Source organism: Phyllobates terribilis, unplaced genomic scaffold (assembly GCF_046119375.1).
Source record: "Phyllobates terribilis strain yellow unplaced genomic scaffold, ASM4611937v1 Scaffold_80__1_contigs__length_6766528, whole genome shotgun sequence".
Taxonomy (NCBI): Eukaryota; Metazoa; Chordata; class Amphibia; order Anura; family Dendrobatidae; genus Phyllobates; species Phyllobates terribilis.
Window position 1 is genome coordinate 4871900 of NW_027362840.1, and position 25101 is coordinate 4897000.

Consider the following 25101-nt stretch of genomic DNA (forward strand, 5'->3'; position numbering starts at 1 on the left):
TGCATCTAGCTCTGAAAAAATATTTGGCCTTCTAGCAGTGTGTGGGACTTTCTCTATTAGTCCATCTATACTGACCTCCATCAGGTTGCAAATTAAAAATAATTTTTTGTCTGCATCTAGCTCTGAAAAAATATTTGGCCTTCTAGCAGTGTGTGGGACTTTCTCTATTAGTCCATCTATACTGACCTCCATCAGGTTGCAAACTGAATATATTTTTTTCTGCATCTAGCTCTGAAAAAATATTTGGGCTTCTAACTGTGTGTGGGACTTGTTCTATTAGTCCATCTATACTGACCTCCATCAGGTTGCAAATTGAATATAATTTTTTTCTGCATCTAACCCAGCCAATAGTTTTGGCCTAATACCACAGTTTGGCCACTCAGCTCTGCTCGGTTCCCATCCATTGTTTTTTTGTGCAAACAACTCCAGAGTTGTGAATTAGTTAACCACCAAAATGAGTGGAAAAAGGCCTGCTGCTGGTGGAAAGGGGAATAGGCGTGTTGGGAAGGGGGAAAAAAGGTTGTGTCCGTGGGGTTGGTGTTAAAGCAACAGTAACAACTGCAGAAGAAAGACCATCTTCCAGCCAAACTAAAATGTCTACTTCTTTTAGCGGACAATGTGATAAGATCCCTTTCTTACGGCCACGAAAAATCGCTACAAATTCCAGATGAGGCACAAAAACAGCAGGTGCTTCAACGGATATCAAGTGTTCCTTTAAGTGAGCTCTCCTCCACATCAACTTCAACATCACAAATACTCCAGTCCTCAAAGGTGTCACCCCAATCGCACTTGCTTCCTCACAGCTCCCAAATCTCCAGCTGCCCGTCTGAGTATGAGGTAGAACAGATGGTTGAGTCTGCAGAGCTGTTTACTCATACTATGGCCTGGGAATCAGAGGTCGATTCCAGCGCTTCTGTGAATCCAGACGAGGAAATGATCTGCACTGATGCCCAGAATCTTTATGAGTCGGATCCAGGACCAGACGCAGAAGGTTCTGACCATAATGTAGACCCTCATTCCCAAACTGTAACTCCTGTTCGTGGAGACAATGAGGAAGACGATGATGAGACTCAAATACCTGATTGGAGTGACAACTTTAGTTTTTTGTCAGGGCAGGAACAGGTTGGCTCTGAGGACGACGGGTGTGATAACGCACAGGGTGATGATGATGAGGTTGGAGATCCCACTTACTGTCAACCCACAGTCAGCCAAGAGATGAGGTCAGCAGAGGAGGTGGAGGAGGATGCTAGTGACGACAAGGTCAGGTTGCGCCTTCCTGGACAGAGACGTAGTACTGGAAGCACGTCAACAACTGCATCCTCAAACACAACTCTGCCTTTCACCACAAGTCGTGGTGGCTCTTCAGGTCGCATGGGTGCTAAGCCTTGCATAGCCTGGGCATTTTTTCAGATTGATAAAGATGACCCAACTCGTGTTATCTGTAACATTTGTCAGCAAAAGCTAAGTAGAGGCCAAAAAATACATAGTTTGAGTACTTCATGCATGAACCGGCACATGGACATGAAGCATAAGTTGCAGTGGGAAGCTCACTGTGCTACAATGTGGCCTAGCCGGCCGGGCCAACCACCGTCTGCCATATCTTGTGCATCCGCGGCCTCTTTATCCTCTGTGACTGGGAGGACAGCAATCACACCTCTTTTGGGGCGCAGACCTGCCACCTCTTTACCCGCAACAGCCAGCGTGATTGGCAGGTCATCATTTTCTTTGGAGGTGGTAACACCAGCTGGTGTTGAACGCTGTCCGACATCGATAGCACCACCTTTGGATCAAGGCAACCTAACATGTCCGCCTGCATCTTCCTCACAGACCGGCAGTTTGCCGGGGACACCCTTATCAACCCCGTCTAAGCACAATAGCCAGCCCTCGGTCCCTCAGATGAGGACAAGTAAAAGACCAATTCCATGAGAAAGCTAAGAGGTTGAATTTCACCATCTGCAAGCTCTTGGCTACAGAAATGCTGCCTTTCCGCCTGGTGGACACAGAGGATTTTCGAGACCTTATGTCCGTCGCAGTGCCCCAGTACCAGATGCCCAGTCGGCACTACTTCTCAAAGAAAGGTGTGCCTGCGCTCCACCAGCCTGTCGCACACAACATCACCGCTTCTTTGAGAAACTCTGTGTGTGACAGGGTGCATTTCACCACAGACACTTGGACGAGTAGGCATGGACAGGGGCGTTACATGTCGCTGACTGGGCACTGGGTAACTATGGTGACAGCAGGACAAGGGGCTGCTGTCCAAGTCTTGCCGTCCCCACGAGTTGTGCGTCAGTCCTCTTTATCTCAAAGTTCCTCCACTGCTTCTGCCTCCTCAACCTCCTCTCGGTCCTCCACCTGCACCCAAAGCCTGTCTGGTCATGCCACAAGCTTTCTAACTGCGCAGAAGGGATCCTGCACACCTCCTTACTATGCTGGCAGTAGGGCTCAAAGTCATCAGGCGGTTTTTACTTTGAAATGTCTGGGAAATGTGAGTCACACAGCTGAGGAGTTGTGGTCAGCTCTGGAGAACCAATATCATGAATGGTTGTCTCCACTGGACCTGAAACCAGGGATGGCCGTGTGCGACAATGCTGCAAACCTGGGTGCGGCCCTTCGCCGGGGCAATGTCACACACGTGCCTTGTATGGCTCACGTGTTGAACCTGGTTGTCCAGCAATTTTTAGCCCACTATCCCGGACTAGATGGCCTTCTGCAGAGGGCACGGTCGCTGTGTGCTCACTTCCGCCGTTCGCATCCCGCAGCTCAGCGACTTACATCTCTACAGAAGTCGTTGGGCCTGCCACTTCACCGGCTAAAATGAGATGTGCCTACCCGGTGGAATTCAACTCTGCACATGTTGCAGCGACTGTGGCAGCACCGACAAGCCCTGGTGCAATACGTTCTGACGTATATCCTGGGCCAACGAGATCCAGAGGTGGGGCAAATCACGCTGGAGGAGTGGTCTCAGATCAGGGACCTATGCACCCTTCTGCACAGTTTTGAAATGGCGACGAAGATGTTTAGTGCTGACGATGCCATCATCAGCATGACTATTCCGGTGATTTACATGCTGGAGCACATGTTAAACAGAATTCGGAGTCAGGTGGTGGCACAAGAGGAGGTGGAGGAAGTAGAGGAGGAGGAGTTGTATGCGGAAGGGCTAACATCTGCAGGGTCCAGACGGTCGGCAGCACCAAGGCGGCAGGCATGTGAGGGTGGGGGAGATGGTTTTACCAGGGCGCATGGTAGCAGCCAAACTAGTGAGGAAGGTGCAGGAGCCCAGGAAGAAGTGGAGGACGAACTGATGGAAGACTCATCAGATGAGGGAGACCTTGATCACATTTCTGTTGTGCGAGGTTGGGGGGAGAGGACAGAGGAAGGAAGCATGATTGTTACCTCGCCACCAACACAACAGGGACTTGGTGCTCCTGGATGCGCAACACACATGAGTGCCTTCTTGCTGCACTACCTGCAACATGACCCTAGAATTGTGAGAATTAGAAATAATCCTGACTACTGGGTTACCACACTGTTAGATCCCCGGTACAAAAGTAAATTTGCAGAAATTATTCCTGCCATAGAAAGGGATGCACGCATGCAGGAGTATCAGCAGAGACTGTTGCAGAATCTTACATGTGCTTTTCCACAAAACACCAGTGGTGCACGTAGTGAATCTCACAGTTCCAACTTGCCAACCGTGGGACCGTCGAGTGTTCAGCACTCAAACTGTAACAGAACCACAGTATCTGCTGGTAACATCAATTTTGCGGAATCATTTCACCACTTTTTTAGCCCATCCTTTGCAAGGCCACAGGAGACAAGAAGTCTGACACATAGTCAACGCCTAGAGACGATGGTACAGGAGTATCTCCAAGTAAACATTGAAGCCATGACTGTGTCACTGGACCCTTGCTCTTTTTGGGCTTCCAATCTGGATAAATGGCCAGAGCTAGCCACTTACGCCTTGGAGATCTTGTCATGCCCCGCAGCCAGCGTTCTGTCTGAACGTGTGTTCAGCGCTGCTGGTGGTGTGCTGACTGATAAGCGCACGCGGCTCTCCATTGATAATGTCGACAGACTCACGTTCATAAAGATGAACAAATCATGGATCCGAAACGACTTTTCTACCCCTGTGTTATCCTGGGGAGAGTAAAAGCTTGATGATTGGTTAAAATCACCTCACCAACCGTTTTAAGCTTTCAAATTACTAATCATGTTTATCTGTATCTTGGCTGGAAAATAATTTGGGCTTTGTAGCAGTGTGCAGCACTGATTCTATTAGGCCATCTATAATAAGCTCCACCAGATTTAAAATTACTAATCATGTTTATCTGTATCTTGGCTGGAAAATAATTTGGGCTTTGTAGCAGTGTGCAGTACTGATTCTATTAGGCCATCTATACTAAGCTCCACCAGATTTAAAATTACTAATCATGTTTATCTGTACCTTGGCTGGAAAATAATTTGGGCTTTGTAGCAGTGTGCAGCACTGATTCTATTAGGCCATCTATACTAAGCTCCACCAGATTTAAAATTAATAATAATTTTAAGCTGCATCTAGCCCGGAAAATAATTTTTGGGCTCCGAGATGCGCAAGTCACATAAGTGCCTTCTTGCTGCACTACCTGCAACATGACCCTCATATTGTCAGAATTCGAAGTAATCCTGCCTACTGGGTTGCCACACTCTTAGATCCCCCAAACTTTTCGATCAACCTTTTCATTTTAATAAAGACCAAAAAAATGGTCATTTTTGAAATTATAAGCATTAGCAGGTTATTAGAAACTGAAATCAAACGGTTTTCAACTCAAAACTTTATTCTAGGTGATGTTACATTTTCACATAGGACCCCTTGTTCGAAAGGAGCTTCTGAACTCTCTCGTCCATTGAATTTGTCAGGTTTTTGATGGTTTCTGCTTCAATTGTTTTGCATGAGGACAGAATACCCTCCCAGAGCTGTTGCTTAGATGTGAACTGCCTCCCGCCATCATAGACACTCCTTTTGATGATGCTCCAGAGGTTCTGAATGGGGTAGAGGTCAGGGGAGCATGGAGGTCACACCATAAGTTTGTTCCCTTTTATGCCCATATCAGCCAGAGATGCAGATGTTTTATGTGCAGCATGAGATGGTGCATTATCATGCATAAAAATGATCTTGCTGTGGAATACACGGTTCTTCTTCTTGAACCATGGCAGGAAGTGCTGTTTAAGAAACTCCACATACATTATGGAGTTCATCTTTACCCCTTCAGGAATCCTAAAGGGGCCGACAATCTCTCTCCCCATGATTCCAGCCCAAAACAGTACTCCACCTCCTCCTTGTTGGCGCTGTAGCCGTGTTTGCGTGGGGTGTCCATCAACCAGCCATCCTCCACTCCATCCATCTGGACCATCGAGCGTTGCACGGCACTCATCCGTGAACAAAACAGTTTTGAAATCAGTCTTCATGTAATGTTTGGCCCACTGGAGCCGTTTCTGCTTGTGTGAAGTGGATAGAGGAGGTCGACAGGATGGCGTATGCACAGCTGCAAACCTCTGAAGGACCCTGCATCTTGTTGTTCGGGGGACGTTGGAGGCACCAGCAGCTTCAAAAACTTGTCTGCTGCTATGACAAGGCTTTTTTGCCGCTGCTCTTTTAATCTGACGTAATTGCCTGTAGGAAAGAGTCCTCAATTTGCCCTTATCAGCACGCACTCGTGTGTACTGTGAATCAGCTACATACTTCTTGATTGCCAAGACACTTCATCCTGATCATCGCACAATGTTGATTGTAGTCATGCCTTGACCTAAACACTCCACAATTTGTTGCTTCTCAGCAGCCGACACATCCTTTTTCTTTCCCATTTTGGCAGAAAGTGTAGGCTGCTTAATAATGTGGGACAGCCTTCTTAAGTAGTCTTGCCTTTCATTGGACACACCTGCCAAACTAATTAGCACAGGTGTCTGCAATTGCTTACAGTGATATAAAGAGCCCTGACACACATCACCATCAATGAGTTTAACTGACAAACAAACAAATTCTTCCCTTATCACTCCTAAACACTTTTTGCATAATAATTTGGAACACAGTGTACATGTGCTTTTCCACAAAACACCAGTGGTTCACGTAGTGAATCTTACAGTTCTAACTTGCCAACCGTGGTCTGTATGGAGTTGTTCAATAAAGGGCCCAAAATTAAGATAACATAGATGGGAGAGGTCTCTATGAATAGGAATTCCTAAGTATTTGATACCCTGTGAGGGCCAGGCAAAGGGAAAGTTGGACTGGATGGAATCCTGTATGGATTTGGGGAGGGAGACATCGAGGGCCTCAGACTTCGCTGCATTGATTTTAAAATTTGACCATGTAACAAAGTGATCTATTTCAGCCATAACAGCATGGATGGATATATGTGATTGAGTGATATATACTAGGACATCATCAGCAAATAGAGAGCACTTGTACTCGGTGCCTCCCACCTCAATCCACCTAATATTGGGGTTATGGCTAATTGATGAGAGCAGGTGCTCCGTCACTAGGATGTATAAGAGAGGGGACAGAGGACATCCCTGACTTGTCCCATTGGTGATTGTGAAAGGTGATGAAAATGTTCTGACGCACCCCCTGGGCCTTGGGACACCCGGAGCCGGACCCTTTTTGGTGGATCCTGGTGGTTGTAGTCTCCGTGGCGGCGACCCGGTTCCGTGGCTCAGGGCGGTCAAACCAGTGGCGGAACTATTTATGTGGTTTTGATGTTTAAATGTCCGACTACGCCACCCGTGGATTGCGGTCAGAGTGAACCGCCGCTGCAGGGCAGACCGCTGAGGCTGGTGTTGTGGGTGCAGCAGAGCGTAGCATAACTCCCCACGGGAGGAGTATAGCCTCAGGGCAGTGTATGCGGAGGATGGGGGTGATGGTGCAGGGCAGCAGCAGTAACGACATGGAGTCAGTGATGCAGTCCAGGGCCTTTACTCACAGTTCTTATTATCCAGACCACGTCTGCAGGTAACGGCTGCCCACGTCGTACTGAGCTCACCAGGTGAGGGGCTCAGACAACTCCCAGATAACTTTGGAGCGCTTCACAGGACCCCCTTTGTGTGTCCTTTGTCTGGCCTTTCTTACCAACCCTTCTGTCCGGCTGCCTCGGGCCTCATCTTGGTAAACTTGACCCTATGTGGTGCCTTCCTAGTGGGTGTAGCGAGGGGCTGCGCCACATAAAATGTCACAGCCTCCAGTTTCTAGCTGAGGGTCGTTTCCTGCCTCCACTAGTTTCGGGGACCGGTCTCCCCCTTTGGCCTGACCCCTCCACGCAGGTGGATTCGGGCGTGCGGTGGTGACTCGCCCGTCCGCACCCCTGGGATCCCTTCATTCCTCGTTCCTGGAGCCTTCTCCGCTCCTCTTCCTTCCTTCTCCCTCTTCCAGGCCTGGGCCTCTGTTACTAGGTCCGCCTCCGAAGCAGAGCTCATGCAGAGCCCCTGCTCCCTGTCACTTCAGCTCAGACTTCTCTGCACTGAACTAAGATGGTGCCCACCTTTTATACTCCCTTCTCAATGCACCCAGGAACTGCTTTCTCCCTGCTCCTGCACTACAGGGTTCCTCTTCCTCAGTGTTCCCTCCCCCCACTCCAGCCAGGGACAGGGACTGTCGTGCCCATCTCAGGGGCATATTGGTCGCCCTGCCCCACGACAATGTGGTGTAATGCATGCAGGTGTCGGGTCCTGATCCACACTCCATCCTTACCTGAGAGTGAGATATCACACCTCTGGGTGAGTTGCAATATCTCTGTAGCAACCGAGCCCTCAGGGTGCTACAGTTCCATTTATCTTCAGCCTAGGTGACATATTGCGATACAGGGCCGTGATTTTGGCTATAAAAGGGTCCCCTAGACCCCTACCCCAAGCTTTTTAAGAGAATCATATTTGGCGTGCCAGGAGACTCTATGGAATGCTTTCTCAGCATCCAACGAGAGTATCTAATTACAAATTTTTAACTGTATCTAGCCCAGGAAATACTTTGTGCCTAGTAGCAGTGTCTGCTAGTCAGCGGATTATCCCGGCTGTTAAGCAAGCTACACCACCTGTAGTTTGGACACTTAATTTTTTCAAAGGAAATGCTTCGGGACCACGGGATACTCAGTGAAGAGCATCAGGAGGCACCCCAAGGCATAGGGGCTGGGACTGGCAGTAGGATGCCTTGTGGTGGACAGCCGAGCTCAATCCTTATAAAAGCTTTTTAACTGCAGCAGCTTTAGTGGACGCTGCTGGAATTACGCGGCTGCTGGCATGAGACTTGCCCTCCAATAGATCCTTGTAAATGGATTTAAAGTGTATTCATTCAAATTAGAGAGACAATTTAAATTAAAAAGCATAGAGCTGCCTCCACCACAGGGGGGCTCGCTCGACCCACCAGCGGACAGGCACCAGTATTGGGAGAGGGGGGCTGGCCGTCAGGGTTCACCGCGGCTCTGGCACAAACCCGGCGACACGGAGGTGGCACGGGCAGGAGCGGACTGGCCGTGTCTGCTTCTCACTTTTTGGATTTTAGAAGGGCATGACATGCCTATATCTGTGTCTCCCCCTCCTTTTACTCCTCCACCTCTTTTCTTTTCGCATGACTATATGTACTTGTCACTTTTCCATGTGTTAGTTGTGTCTTCTGAGCAGTTTGTCAGCTTTTCGACACCTTTGAAGGTGTTTTCTATGTGTTTCTATGTGTTTTTGTTTGCCTGCCATTGGTTTTAACGGTGTTCGATGAACAGTTCGACGAACAGTTCGGCGAACACACGGGTGTTCGACGAACCGAACCGAATTCGAACACTACGGGGGTGGCTCAACACTAGTTAAGAGAGTTTAGGTCATTAGAAATAGTTTTAGAAATATTATCCATGTTTGTAGGAATAAAGGATTTCAAATTTTTAGTTAGGAAGATTCCCAGATACGATATTTCCTTATTTTCCCAGTTGAAAGAGGATAAATTTCTGATGTCGTCGATAGTAGAGCTTTTTAGATTAAAGTAAAGAATTTGAGATTTGTAAGAATTGATATTTAAGTGTGATATTTCAGAAAAGGCTTTTAGAGTAATTAAAAGTTCTTTTATAGAGGTAATGGGGTCAGTTAAGGAGAGAATCAAATCATGGATTATGGATTATGGAGTATGGATACCCTTGATAGCAGGGTTATCTCTTATAGATTGGGCTAAGGGTTTGAGAGCAAGGCCAAATAATACAGGAGAATGGGGTTTGAAAGGTGATTGTTTGCTTATACTTTGGCCTTAGGGGAAGAATAGAGTGCAAAAATAGAGGACAGACTTTATTATTAAACCCAAATTTGGCAAGGGTAAGTTTGAGGAATCTCCAATTTAGTCTATCAAAGGCCTTTTTGGCATCTAAGGAAAGGATGATAGATGAAAGATTAGAGGTATTAATTGTATTTATAATATTTAGAAGTCTCCTGGTACCATCGGTCGATTGACAACCCACAATGTATCCTATCTGATCATTATTAATGAGTTTGGGTAAGATTGTTTCTAATCTATTTGCTAATATATTTGCATATATTTTGAAGTCAGAATCAATTAACCCCTTTACAAACCAAGGTGGTTTGCACGTTAATGACCAGGCCAATTTTTACAATTCTGACCGCTGTCACTTTATGAGGTAATTACTCTGGATCCCCCTGATTCTGAGATTGTTTTTTCGCGACATATTGTACTTCATTATTGTGGCAAAATTTCTTCGATATCACAATTTGGTGAAAATTTTGAAAATTTAGCAATTTTCAAAATTCTAATTTTTATGCCCTTAAATCAGAGAGATATGTCACATGAAATAATTAATAAATAACATTTCCCACATGTCTACTTTACATCAGCACAATTTTTTAACCAAAATTTTTTTTTATTGGGGAGCTATAAGGGTTAAAAGTTGACCAGTGATTTCTCATTTTTCCCAAAAAATTTACAAAACAATTTTTTTAGGGACCACATCATATTTAAAGTCACTTTGAGGGGTCTTTATGACAGAAAATACCCAAAAGTGACACCATTCTAAAAACTGCACCCCTCAAGGTGCTCAAAACCACATTTAAGAACTTTATTAACCCTTCAGGTGCTTCACAGGAATTTTTGGAATGTGGAAGAAAAAAATTAACATTTAACTTTTTTCACAAAAATGTTACTTTAGACCCAATTTTTTTTATTTTTGCAGGGGTAACAGGAAAAAATGGACCACAAAATTTGTTGTGTAATTTCCCCTGGGCGCGCAGATACCCCATATGTGGGGAAAAACCACTGTTTGGGAGCACGGCAGAGTTCGGAAGGGAAGGAGTGCCATTTGACTTTTTGAATGTAAAATTTGCTTGAATAATTAGCGAACGCCATATTGCATTTGGGGAGCCCCTGATGTGACTAAACAGTGTAACCCCCCCACAAGTGACACCATTTTGGAAACTAGACCCCTCAGGGAACTTATCTAGATGTGTGGTGAGCACCTTAAACCCCAAGGTGCTTCACAGAAGTTTATAACATTGAGCCGTAAAAATAACATTTTCACATTTTTCCCACAAAAATGTTTTTCAGCCCCCACTTTTGCATTTTCATAAGGGTAACAGAAGAAATTGCACTATTAAGTTTGTTTTGCAATTTCTCCTGAGTTAGCAGATACCCCATATGTGGGGGAAAACCACTGTTTGGGCGCACGGCAGGGTTTGGAAGGGAAGGAGCTCCATTTGACTTTTTGATTATAAAATTTGCTTGAATAATTAGCGGATGTGCCCCTGATTTGCCTAAACAGTGGAAATGACTCGCCCCCTGGGCCGTGGGGCACTCGGATCCGGGTAGTAGGGGAACGATGGGAGTAGTAGTGGCAACCCGGTTCCGTGGCTCAGGGTGGTCAGGCCAGTGGTAGTCCGTTATGTGCTGATGTTTATGTCCGACTACGCCACCCGTGGATTTGCGGTTATTAGGAACCGCCGCTGCATGCAGACCGCTGGGGCTGATGAGGTGTGCAGCTAGGGTAGTGTGACTCCCCACGGGAAGAGTGCGGCCCCAGGGCAGTATAGTGGATGGTGGGAGTGATGGTAGTGAGGGTCCCAGTGCCGGTAGTGCTGGAGACGCGAACGAGCACACAGACAATAGGTTGCAGTCCAGGGTCTTTACTGAAACAGGTAAACTGACCCATAAACAGTCCCAGCTAGGAGGGGACCTGGATGTCTGAGAGCAACGGGGAAATTGGCCCTGGTCAGGGTGAGGGTGTAGGCCTACCGTGCTTTCTGCGCTCCTTCTGGCTATCTCCTCCTGATAGGGTAACAGCCCACGTTTCCGAGCTTTCCGTGTATTCTCGCCTGTATGGCCTGCGACGTGGGTTCCTTTCTGCTCCCAGCCTTGTACGGCTTTACTGGTCCCTTCGGTTGTGGCAGGGCCTCCAGGCTTCTTAGGCCAAGGAATATACAGTCCCTTGCGGACTGGTTCTCTGCTGGGGGATGTGGAATCCTTCCAGCCTCAGACACCAAAGTCTGGTAAAGTCAGTCTCTTATCTGCCAAGACAGGCTTGCTTCGCCTCTTGTCTCTGGCTTGTGGCTCTCCTCCTGCCACACTTCCTCTTAGGTGCAATACAAAACTGTCTGTCCCTGCTCTGCTCTGGGACAAGTCTCAATGCTGAGACAGGCCATCAAGTTCTCCCTAACCCTGCCCCCAGCACCAGCTTTTATAGGGGCAGCCTGCTCCCCCTACTGGCCTGAGACAGGAGGCATTGCATGCTAATGTCCCCTGACTAGAGAACCTCCCCCTTGCTCTCAGACACAGCTTTAATACATTTTGTGGCATCCAGGCCAGGGTGACACAGAAAACCCCCACATGTGACACCATTTTGGAAACTAGACCCCTCAGGGAACGTATCTAGATGTGTGGTGAGCACCTTGAACCCCCAAGTCCTTTACAGAAGTTTATAACATGGAGCCATGAAAATAAAAAAATCAAACGTTTTCAACAAAAATGATGTTTTTGCCCCAGTTTTTTTATTTTCACAAGGGTAAGAGGAGAAAATGGACCCCATAAACTTTTGTGCAATTTCTCCTGAGAACACCAATACCCCATATGTGGGGAAAATACAGTGCTTGGGCGCACAGCAGAGTAAAGAAGGGAAGGAGCACTGTGTGACTTTTTGAACGCAAAATCGGCTGGAATCGAGAACGGACGCCATGTCGCGTTTGGAGAGCCCCTGATATGCCTAAATAGTGGAAACCCCCCACAAATGACACCATTTTGAAAACTACACCCCTCAAGGATTTTATCAAGGGGTATAGTTAACATTTTGAACCCAGAGGTACGACACAGAATTTGATAACATTAGGTCATCATATTGAATAAGTTGTCATTAGTCTTGAGCGCAAGTGCTCACTACTTGAGTTTGAATCGGGTTCTCAGGTATGCACCATGTATCACGGGTGCTCAAGTGAAATGCTTGAGTCCCCGCCCGCATGTTTCATGGTTATTAGACACCCCAAGAAAAACATGCGGGGATCGCTCGTGCATGGCAGGCAATCCCCGTGAGGTTTTTTGGCTGCGAAGCATATGGGGCAGAGACTCGAGCACCCGCGATACTCAATGCATACCCGAGCACCCGATGCAAACTCAAGTAGCAAGCACTTGCGTTCAACACTAGTTGCCATATCGTCATCTTTTTTTCTTTTTTTTTTACTTTTGAAAAAAAAAAAAAACCTAACCCCAACCCTAACCCTACCCTAGCCCAACCCTAACCCCAACCCCAACATTAGCGCAACCCTAACCCCAACCCCAGCCCTAGCGTTTATTTTTTACGCCGTTCCTAGTGCGGTATAAGTGATTAGACTACCTTATTCTTCGGTTCGGTGCGTCTACAGAGATACTTGAATCATATCGGGTTTTTATGATTGACAACTGTCACACACTAAAAGACACATATTTTGCAAAAACCTAGTTTTTGCATCGCCATATTTTGAGAGCTATAATTTTTCCATATTTTGGCCGACAGAGTAATGTGATGACTTGTTTTTTGCGGGATGAGTTGACATTTTTATATTCGTACCATTTTCAGGAACGTGACATTTTTTGATCGCTTTCTATTCCAGCTTTTGGGAGGCAGAATAAACAAAAACCAACAATTCAGGAATTGTTTTTTTTGTTTTTTTTTTATTCTACTCCGCGTGTGGTAAAATTGATAAGGTAGCTTTATTCTTCGGGTCAGTACGTTTACAGCGGTCCCACATTTATATAGTTTTTCTATGTTTTGACGCTTTTACACAATAAAAGCTATTTTATAAAAAAAAATATTTTTTTGCATCGCTTTATTTATAAGAAGATAGTTTGGTCATGTACTGCAGATGACCAAAAAATCTTCCTGCTGTCTGGTGACCCGGATGTTGTCATGACGACATAGGGTCGTCATTGCAACACCCGGGAAGCCGTGGCAGACAGCGCTGGAGGCCGGAAGAGGAGGTGAGTATACCGATCACCTCCCCTTAGTCACCGTGACAATCAGCTGACACCCGGCGGCGATCGCGCCCGCACAGCCTGTGTGCGTGCGCGATCGCCATGACGTACTAATACGGGTCAGGCTCTTAAGTCCCAGGGCACAGACGCATATTAGTACGTCATCGCGATCGCGCGAGCACACAGGCTGTGTGAGCACGATCGCCGCCGGGTGTCAGCTGATTGTCACAGCTGACACCCGGTAATATGTGCAGGGAGCGGTCTCGCACCACTCCCAGCACATTAACCCCCGCAATGCTGCGATCGAAGTCGGTGTACTCACCTCCTCTTCCGGCCTCCAGCGCTGTCTGCCGCGGCTTCCCGGGTGTTGCCATGACGACCCGATGTCGTCTTGACAACATCCGGGTCACCAGACAGCAGGAAAATTGCTTGGACATGTGCAGTGCATCTCCAAACTATCTTCTCCCTGTCCAGCGCTGACTGCCTGCATGGCAGAGGGATGGTGCTGCATTCCTGTGCCATGCAGGCGATCAGAATAAAAAAAGTGAAAGTCCCATAGTGGGACAAAGTAAAAAAGTAAAAAAAACTCCCAAAAAGTGAAAAAAAAATTGTAAAAATATTTTAAAAAAAGTAAAAAAAATAATCCACTAAAAATAAAAATATAATGTAACCATCAATAAATATTATTATGAAAAAAAAAAAAAAAACAATAAAAGTACACATATTTGGTATCGCCGCGTCCGTAACGACCTGGCCTATAAAACTGTTCTACTAGTTAACCCCTTCAGTGAACACGGTAAAAAAATAAAATAAAAAACAAAGCAAAAAACAATGCTTTATCATCATACCACCAAACAAAAAACAAAATAACACGCGATCAAAAAGACAAATATAAATAAAAATGGTACCACTGAAAACATCATCTCGTCCCGCAAAAAACAAGCCACAACACAGCTCCATCATCCGAAAAAACAAAAAGTTACAGCTCTCAGAATAAAGCGATGCAAAAGAATAATTTTTTCTATAAAATAGCTTTTACTGTATAAAAGCGCCAAAACATAAAAAACGATATAAATGTGGTACCGCTGTAAACGTACTGACCCGAAGAATAAAGCTACCTTATCAATTTTACCACACCCGGAGCAGAATAAAAAAATGTAAAAAAACACAATTCCTGAATTGTTGGTTTTTGTTTATTCTGCCTCCCAAAAATAGGAATAGAAAGCGATCAAAAAATGTCATGTGCCTGAAAATGGCACCAATAAAAACGTCAACTCATCCTGCAAAAAACAAGCGGTCACATGACTCTAATGCAAAAACTAGATTTTACAAAATATGTGTCTTTTAGTGTGTGACAGCTGTCAATCATAAAAACCCGATATGATTCTGGTATCGCTGTAGTCGCACCGACCCGAAGAATAAAGTAATCTCATCACTTACACCGCACGAGGAATGGCGTAAAAAATAAACGCTAGGGCTGGGGTTGGGGTTGTTTTTTTTTCCATAGTAAAAAAAAGAAAGAAAAAAAGATGACGATATGGCGACTACTGTTGAGCGCAAGTGCTCACTACTTGAGTCTGCATCGGGTGCTCGAGTATGCACTGAGCATCGCGGGTGCTCGAGGCTCTGCCCCATATGCTTTGCGGCCAAAAAAACCTCCCGGGGATTGCCTGCCATGCACGAGCGATCCCCGCATATTTTTTGGGGGGTGTCTAATAACCATGAAACATGTGGGCGGGGACTCGAGCATTTCACTTGAGCACCCGTGATACATGGTGCATACCTGAGTACCCGATGCAAACTCAAGTAGCGAGCACTTGCGCTCAAGAGTAATGACAACTTATTCAATATGATGACCTCATGTTATCAAATTCTGTGTCATACCTCTGGGTTCAAAATGTTCACTATACCCCTTAATAAAACCCTTGCATCTAGATAGGTGCCTTGGGGGGTCTAGTTTCCAAAATGGGGTCACTTGTGAGGGAGCTCCAATGTTTAGGCACACAGGGGCTCTCCAAATGCAACATGGTGTCCGCTAACAATTTGAGACGATTTTCCATTCAATTTGTTAGCGGACACCATGTCGCATTTGGAGAGCCCCTGATGTGCCTAAACAGTGGAGCTCCCCCACAAGTGGCCCCATTTTTGAAACTAGACCCCCCAAGGCACCAATCTAGATGCTTAGTGAGCACTTGGAACCCTCAAGTGCTTCACAAATTGATTCGTTAAAATGAAAAAGTGGAAAAAAAAAACTTTTTCATTTTTACGAATCAATTTGTGAAGCACCTAGGGGTTCCAAGTTCTCACTATGCATCTAGATAGGTGCCTTGGGGGGTCTAGTTTCCAAAATGGGGTCACTTGTGGGGGGTTTCCACTGTTTAGGCACATCAGGGGCTCTCCAAACGCAACATGGCGTCCGCTAATTATTCAAGCGAATTTTACAATCAAAATGTCAAATGGCGCTCCTTCCCTTCCGAGCCCTGCCGTGTGCCCAAACAGTGGTTTTTCCCCACATATGGGGTATCTGCGTGCCCAGGGGAAATTGCACAACAAATTTTGCGGTCCATTTTTTCCTGTTACCCCTGTGAAAATGAAAAAAATTGGGTCTAAAGTAACATTTTTGTGAAAAAAGTTAAATGTTCATTTTTTTCTTCCACATTCCAAAAATTCCTGTGAAGCACCTGAAGGGTTAATAAAGTTCTTGAATGTGGTTTTGAGCACCTTGAGGGGTGCAGTTTTTAGAATGGTGTCACTTTTGGATATTTTCTGTCATAAAGACCTCTCAAAGTGACTTCAAATGTGATGTGGTCCCTTAAAAATTGGTTTTGTAAATTTTGTTGGAAAAATGAGAAATCGCTGGTCAACTTTTAACCCTTATAGCTCCCTAACAAAAAAAAATTTGGGTTCCAAAATTGTGCTGATGTAAAGTAGACATGTGGGAAATGTTATTTATTAACTCTTTTGTGTGACATATCTCTCTAATTTAAGCGCATAAAAATTCAAATTTTGAAAATTGCAAAATTTTCAAAATTTTCACCAAATTTCCGTTTTTTTCACAAATAAACGCAAGTGATATCGAAGAAACTTTGCCACAATAATGAAGTACAATATGTCACGAAAAACAGTCTCTGAATCAGGGGGATCCGTTGAAGCGTTCCAGAGTAGTTACCTCATAAAGTGACAGTGGTCAGAATTGTAAAAATTGGCCTGGTCATTAACGTGCAAACCACCCTCGGGGGTAAAGGGGGTAAAGGGGTTAAAGGGGTTAAAGAGATCGGTCTGTAATTTTTACCCTTTTCAGGATCTCCTTTAGATTTATAGATGAGAATGATTGTAGCTTCCAGCATTTCTGGTGGAAAGGAGAACTGAGCCGAGGCCAAATTAAAGACTGTTGCAAGATGAGGAGCAAGGAGGGTGCCAAAATTTTAATAATACTTGTTGAATAAGTCAGGACCAGGAGACTTCATAGATTTGAGTTTTTATATTGTGGCTAGAATTTCATCAGTTGAGAAGAGAAGAATAAGAGATTCCAGGTCTAATGTTTTGATTTTAGGGAGATTAATACTGGAGAGAAAGTTGTTAATGGAATCCTCGTTTGGGGGTTTAATGGAAGGGTCAGAATCAAGATTATATAAGTTTGAGTAATATTTGGCAAATGATTCAGCAATATCTTTAGGATGATATTTAATTTCGCCTGATGGAGATAGGATTCTATCAATTCTTTGTTTGATTCTGGAATGTTTAATTCTCTGGGACATGAATTTAGATTGTTTGTTAAGGGAATAGTAAGAATTAAATTTACATGATTTGACTTATGTATCGTATGAGGAAAAGAGTTCTTTTTTGAGTTCTTGCCTGAGTGTAATTATTTCTTGTTGAAGGGTGGGCGAGGGGGAGGCTAAGTTAGATTGTGAGGCTATTTTAACATTTAATTGGGTTAGTAAATAGGAATTTTTTTCTCTGTATTTCTTCTTGTGAATGGAGGATAATTTCATCAGGATACCTCTTATAACCGCTTTATGAGCGTTTCAAATATGGAACAGGCTTACTCCATCGGACGTGTTAAAATACTATTTAATAGATTATTCAATTTCAGATTTATAGGAGGGGAAATGTAGGAGGAAGGGGTTACATCTCCATAATTGTTTGTTTAGTAGATTAGGACCAATTTGAATTTTTCCCAAAACTGGGGAATGATCAGAGATGGATTTTGGTAGGATTGAGACCTCTACAAATTTGGAAATAGAGAAGGTGTCGGTAAGCAGTAAATCAATTCTAGAAGAGGACTTGTGGGCATCAGAGAAATTTGTATATTCTCTAGAAAATGAGTTGATACATTGAAGGACATCAAAATACTCATTTCTTGTCAACCAGGAGTTTAGACTAGGGGAGGATTGTCGTTTGGAAGAGGAGAAGTGAATAAAGCAATCAGGTACTATATTAAAGTCACCGAGTAAAATTAGATCGCCTTTTCTTAATAGTTGAATTTTTTTTAATACGTTTATCCAGGAATTTGAAAATTCTTTTGTTAGGGGCATAGATATTGACAATGTTGCATGGGCAATTATTAAGATAACAAACTAATATGTGGAATCTACCCAAGTCATCCCCTAGTTCCTCTATCAATTTGAAAGGGATAGTGTTCTTTATCATTGTAATAACTAGTGATGAGCGAGCATGCTCGCCACTGCTTGGTACTCGCCCGAGCATTTCAGTACTCGAGATGCTGGGAGCTCGCCGAGTATTGCGCGATGCTCGGGTGGGAGCTCGGGTCCCCGTCCTGCATGTTTGGCACTATTTAGAGCACCAATCATGCAGGGATTGTCTAGCACTCACTGTAATGCCACAGCCATGGTGGTTGTGGCATTACAGTGATTGCCCAAATCAATGGGAACAGTGCTCACAGTGAAACATGAAAAGCCGGCAATTCATCAGCGGCATACATCGGTACCCAACAATTTAGAACAGAAAGAATAGAGCATCACACATAGATTAGATAGATATAATATATATGTGACTGACATGTTTCTATCTATCTAATCTATGTGTGATGCTCTATTCTTTCTGTTCTAAATTGTTGGGTACCGATGTAGGCCGCTGATGAATTCCCGGCTGGCTTTTTTAAAGAGACGGGTGCATGAAAACACTATTATTTTTTTTTTAATAAATCCTTTATTTTAACACTAAATAACAAGTACAGTAACCAACAATGTCACTGTACTTATAATATATATGTGACTGACATGTTTCTAAGTACAGTGACATTGTTGGTTACTGTACTTGTTATTTAGTGTTAAAATAAAGGATTTATTAAAAAAAAAATAATAGTGTTTTCATGCACCCGTCTCTTTAAAAAAGCCAGCCGGGAATTCATCAGCGGCCTACATCGGTACCCAACAATTTAGAACAGAAAGAATAGAGCATCACACATAGATTAGATAGATAGAAACATGTCAGTCACATATATAATAAGTACAGTGACAGTGTTGGTTACTGTACTTGTCATTTAGTGTTAAAATAAAGGATTTATTAAAAAAAAAATTGGCGTGGGGTTCCCCGTAATTTTAGTCTCTAGCGGAGGTTAAGCAGACGGCTGGGGCAGATGTTTGAAGCCTAGGAAGGGGGTAATACCCACGGAGCTTCCCAGGCTACTAATATCAGCCCCCAGCTGAATCCCTAGCCTTTACCAGCTGTTAAAATGGGTGACCCCCCCAAAAAATGACGTGGGGTCCCCCCTACTTTAATAGCTATCAAAGGCTAGGCAGACAGCTGGGGGCTGATATTAATAGCCCAGGAAGGTGCCATGAATATTGGCCCCCTCCCAGGCTAGAAACACCATAGGATCCGCCAATTCTGGCACTTAGCCTCGCTCTTCCCACTGCCCTGTAGCGGTGGCAGTGGGGTAATAGGGTTGGGGTTGATGTCAGCTTATAATGCCAGCTGACATCAAGCCCAGGTTAGTAATGGAGAGGCGTCTATAAGACACCCCCATTACTAACCCCATAGTCAAAGTTACAAAAAAACACAAACACCCAGAATAAAGTCCTTTAATTAAAATAAACACACAATTCTTTAATGTTCTAAATTAAACCATACTTACCATCAATGGAAAAACAAGGGGAAAGGGAAAGGGAAAACGTATGTCAGCTCACCATGTAATAGCCAGACTCATCCAGTCCCAACGAAGTCTTGCAGCGGAGACGCCCAGGTCACGGGCTACCAAAGTTCAAGTAATAGCAGGTAATAGCATTCTGCAAACAAGCTCTTGCCATCCTCCCCACAATATTAAAAATATCCCAGTGGGAGAAATGATCAGGTTAAAGAGGAACTCCTCAACAGAAAAGAGTTAACAAGAGGCAGCCTCCAGCACTAAAAACAGACTAGCTTTAAGAGGATACTCTAAAGGCATTCTAAACAGAGCAGAAAAAATAGTAGCTAATATAGACAGAAAGGATTTATTGAAAAATCGATCCAAAAAAGAACCAAGCAGATTTAAAAATACGAAAAATACGGTTGTGTTTACTACACAATTTAGCACACAGTTCGACAGTATTGTCAATATCATAAAAAAATATATACCCATGCTAAATCAGGACCCCACTCTAGTGAAAATCATGGACAATTGTTCCATAAAATATATAGCTAAAAAAGCTCCCACTATAGGTTCACTGGTTTCTCCGAGTCTTTTTTGTACAAAAAATTCTCATTTTCCATCAGAAACCTGGCTCACTTTAAAAGGGTTTTATAATTGTGGCCATAGTAGGTGCATTTCTTGCAAATACGCACACAAAAGTGTTTCCTTTCAGTCTGAAATCACCAAAAAAATATACAAAATCAGCACCGGGTTATATACCTTGCAGAATGTATTGCTTGTAAGCTACAGTATGTAGGCTGTACCACAGGACCTTTAAAAATACGCATCCGTCGTCATATATCGGATGCATGTAATCCTAACAGCCTAAACAAATCGGCAGTTTCAAAACACTTTGCAAATGTTCACCATGGAGATCTAAATAACTTCAGATTTAAAGCAATAGAAAAGGTTTTTAAGCCGGAGAGAGGTGGTGACCACAGGAGAAAAATCCTGAACCGAGAATCATTCTGGATTTTTCTCTTGTGTACTAGATTTCCGCAAGGATTGAATGTGAGACAGGATCTAATTTTACAATACACTTAGTCTCACGTATTCATGTTCGACAGTACTTTGATAATATATTTCCTTTGTGGTCATAATAGAATGCACTGTTTAACTGCTTTATTGTTCAATGCTTATATTTATGACTTTTGCATCCTTTTTCCATAAAAGGGAAAGAAAAAAAGAAAAAAAAAAATGTTATTTTTTTTGTTTTGTTTTGTTTTTTTTTTCTCAAAGATATATATATTTTTTTTTTTTCTCAAAGATATATATATATATATATTTTTTTTTTTAATGGGACTACATATACTAACTATATTTATACTCTAATGGTGTTTAAACAGTCATGCTCACCAGACATAAAGGATGCTTAGTGATTATTATGATCATTATTATGTGTTTTACTGCTCCACGGCATAAAAGATCTTTTTGTTTTTGTTTCTGCATGTATCTCTCACTCATTTTGTATTTCCACTAATTTTGTATTCCATTCTATCTCATGTCCAATTTTATGTAGTTTTTGTGCTTTTTTGCTGTAGTTAATTTTAGCTGCCAATAATGGGTTAATTCTCCTCTGGGCTGTGGTCCAACACCTGAAGCAATCACCAAGAAGTGTTTTTTATTTAACTTCAGCTAGTAGGCTTAGTTCTCACATTATTCCATGAATAAGGTTTAGCCGAAACGCGTTGGAATGTGCTGTACCTAAGAGCCGCTATATTGCTCATTCTGTAACTCATCCTTGGCTTTTATAATTTGAAACAAGATATATACAACCCTGGTCCTGCTGGAGACATCTTTGCTTGCTTTCTCAATACTTACCATCACACCCATTCCAGCTGAAGCCAATGATCTCCTGCAATAAAAATAAAATAATAAACCAACCTCATCCTTACCTTTCCATGGTTCCCAGGACGGCTCCAGCTCTGCTACATTCACATGACAGGCTGGATCGCAGCAGAACGCTGCCATCCAGCTTGCCATGCTGCAGACACTGAGAAGCGCAGGCATGCTTGCGCTCTGCAGTATCTCTGAAGGATGACAAGCTGGATGGCATCGCTCAGCTGTGATCCAGCCTGTCATCTCAATGCCATCCCCGCTGAGCGCAGGAGATTTCTCCCATGCTGTCAGTGACGTGCATGAGGTGAGCTGAATTCATTGGACATGAACTCGGCTCATCTGGATGCCGTCACAGCGAGACACTGAGGAGCGCAAGCATGTCTGCGCTTCTCAGTGTCTGCGGCATGGCAAGCTGGATGGCAGCTTTCGGCTGCGATCCAGCCTGTCATGTGAATGTAGCAGAGCTGAAACTGTCCTGGGAACCATGGAAAGGTAAGGATGAGGTTGCTTTATTATTTTACTTTTATTGCAGAAGACATTGGCTTCAGCAGGAATGGGCATGATGGTAAGTATGGTTTAATTTAGAACATTAAATAATTGTGTGTTTATTTCAATTAAAGGACTTTATTCTGGTTGTTGTGTTTTTTTAAATACTTTACTAGAAATTCATGACGGTCATGTCTGATATTGGCGTGACCCCATGAATTTCGGGCTTAGGGCCAGTTGATAATACTAAGCTGGCCCTAACCCCTTTATCACCCAGTAAGCCACTGTAACGCTCGCGCCCGGACTGACTGGCGTGAGCGTGATCCCACTGTACCATGAACCGAGGAGTGCCTGGAGGGGCGTAACTAAGTATCAACCCGATCCAACCAAGGTCGCACGGCGGCTTAGTCGACTCCGTGGACCAAGGAGGAACCGAGCTGAGGGACCAGGTGCGACTCAAGGTCAGACCCCGGTCACAGTTGTTGACCCACACCGGGGAATGCAGGAACAGGCAGGTAAGACTGGCATACAGGCAGGTGGGTATTGGCAAGTAAGGCTGGTATACAGACAGGTGGGTACTGGCAAGTACGGCTGGTATGCAGACAGGTGGGCACTGACAAGCACGGCTGGTATGCAGACAGGTGGGCACTGGCAAGCACGGCTGGTATGCAGACAGGGAGATACTGGCAAGCACGGCTGGAGTGCAAACAGGGAGGAACTAGCAGATTGGAGAGCATGCCGGATAGGGTCCAGTACAGACTGGGAGACAGGTACAGAGCCACAGATGCGGTAGACAAGCAGAGTAAAGCGAAACCGCCAGAGCGGAGGACAAGGCAGAGCAGAGAGGAACTGCTGGTGCGGTGAGCAAGCAGAGCAGAGCGAAAACCGCAGGTGCAGTGGGCAAGGCAGAGCAGAGAGAAACCACAGGTGCGGTGGACAAGGCAGAGCAGAGAGAAACCGCCGGAGCGGTGGACAAGGCAGAGCAGAGAGAAGCCGCCGGAGCGGTTGGCAAGGCAGAGCAGAGAGAAGCCACCGGAGTGGTGGGCAAGTCAGATCAGAGTGCGGTGAGCAAGGCAGAGCAGAGAGAAGCCGCCGGAGCAGTGGGAAAGTCAGGGCAGAGAGAAGCCGCCAGAGCAGTGGGTAAGTCAGAGCAGAGAGAAGCTGCCGGAGCGGTGGGTAAGGCAGAGCAGAGGAAAGCCGCTGGAGTGGTGGGCAAGTCAGAGCAAAGAGAAACCACCGGAGCAGTGGGCAAGTCAGAGCAGAGAAAAACCGCCGAAGCGGTGGGCAAGACAGAGCGGAGCGAAACCGCAGGTGCGGTGGACATGGCTGAGAGGACAGGGCTCTGTTCACATGTAACAGACTGGAAAATACAGGAAGATGGTGTAGCATTGGCGTCTCTGCCTCCTGCCAGGCAGAGACGCCGTCCCTTTCACCTCCCCGCTCCCCATGCGGTGTCCTCCTGCACTCTTCTTCCTGCTGCGGCCGGCGCGCGTTCTCTCCCGGGCACTGTGCTTAGGGCAAGCGCGCGCTCCCCCTCTCTTAAAGGGGCTATGCATGCCGTCCTAAGGAGTCCCCGGCCAATAGCTGGAGGACCTCCCATATTTAAGGCACCTCCTCCAAAATGGAGGTGCCCGAGCAAAAGTTGTTGCACAGTTTCTTATCTCTGCTTCAGCCCTCAGGTCCCGCTGCTAGCCTGACTCCTCGTCCTGCCTGCCAGCCTGTTATCTGCCCGTTACCTGCCGAGCCTGCCAGCCTGCTCACCAGGAGCGCTCACCTGTTACCTGCCTGTTACCTGCCCTGGCTGTCAGTCCGCTCACCTGGGAGCACCCGTCTGTTACCTGCTGTGTCTGTCAGCTCACTCACCTGGGAGCACCCGCCTGTTACCTGCTGTGTCCGTCAGCCCGCTCACCTGGGAGTGCCCACCTGTTACCCGCCTGTTACCTGCCTTGTCTGTCTGCCCGCTCACCTGGGAGCACCCACCTGTTTCCTGCTAGCCTGCCTGTAGGCTCTGCCGTCACTTGCTGTGACCACCTGCCTGGTAAACCTAGAGACTACTACTTGCTCTGCTGTCACGTACCATGACCACCTGTCAGCTAACCAGAGACTTCTGCCTGCTTGCCGTGTCCATCCGTCATACTGGTCAGTCCCAGCCATCTGACCCGTGGGAGCCACCTGCTCTCTTACAAGGTCGTCCCCCGAGTAGCACCTGGTCCCTCTGCCCGGATCCTCCCTGGTCACGGAGTCGTTAGCCACCGTCCTATCAGGGTCGGTTCGGGTTGATACTTAGTCATGCCCCTCTGTGTCCCTCCTTGCACCTCGGCACAGAGGTTCCACCACCAGGACCCTTAACAGTTTGCTCGGGCCATGGAACCCGGTGGCACCCAAGCTCCCTCGCTCTCTGACCTATACCATGAAGTCTCCCGTCAGAGATCCCAACAGGAATCCATCCTGAGCCACCTGCGGAATGTCAACTCCCGCCTGGACACACTGACTGCTCCACCAGTACCCGTCTCTAGTAGCACGACTCGCAACCCGGCAGCACCGCTGTCCATCAATACCGTGGTATCCGGTCCCCGGCTTTCTGCTCCGCCTCGTTTTGGTGGAGACCCCGCTTTGGCTCGAGGTTTCATAAAGCAGTGCACCCTGCACTTTGAACTCTTGGCACATCAGTTTATCTCCGACCGGGCCAAAGTGGCCTTCATCATGTCCCATCTCACTGAAGAGGCACTGGCTTGGCTAAATCCCCTGTGGGAGAGAGGAGACCCCCTGGTGTCCGACCTGTCGTCTTTCCTCACTGCTTTCCGGAAAGTCTTCAATGAACCAGCACGTAAGACCTCATCAGCCTCTTCTCTGCTACGTCTCCGCCAAGGGAGTCTCACCGTGGGCCAATATGCCATACAGTTCCGCACCCTCTCTTCTGAGCTTGCCTGGGATAACGAGGCCCAGGTGTCCGTCTTCTGGGAGGGCCTTTCCGGTCGGATTAAAGAGGAGCTCGCCGGTCGGGACATTCCTACCACCCTGGATGACCTGGTATCGTTGGCTACCCGGATTGACTTCCGGTTTCAAGAGCGCACCAAAGAGACCACTCGTGAGAGAAGATTTCCCCGCCTTGCTCCTACTTTCCAGAGACCTGTCTCCTCATCTGTCACTCCCCGGGTGCACTCACCTGAGCCCATGCAGATCGACCAGACCAAGTTGGTCA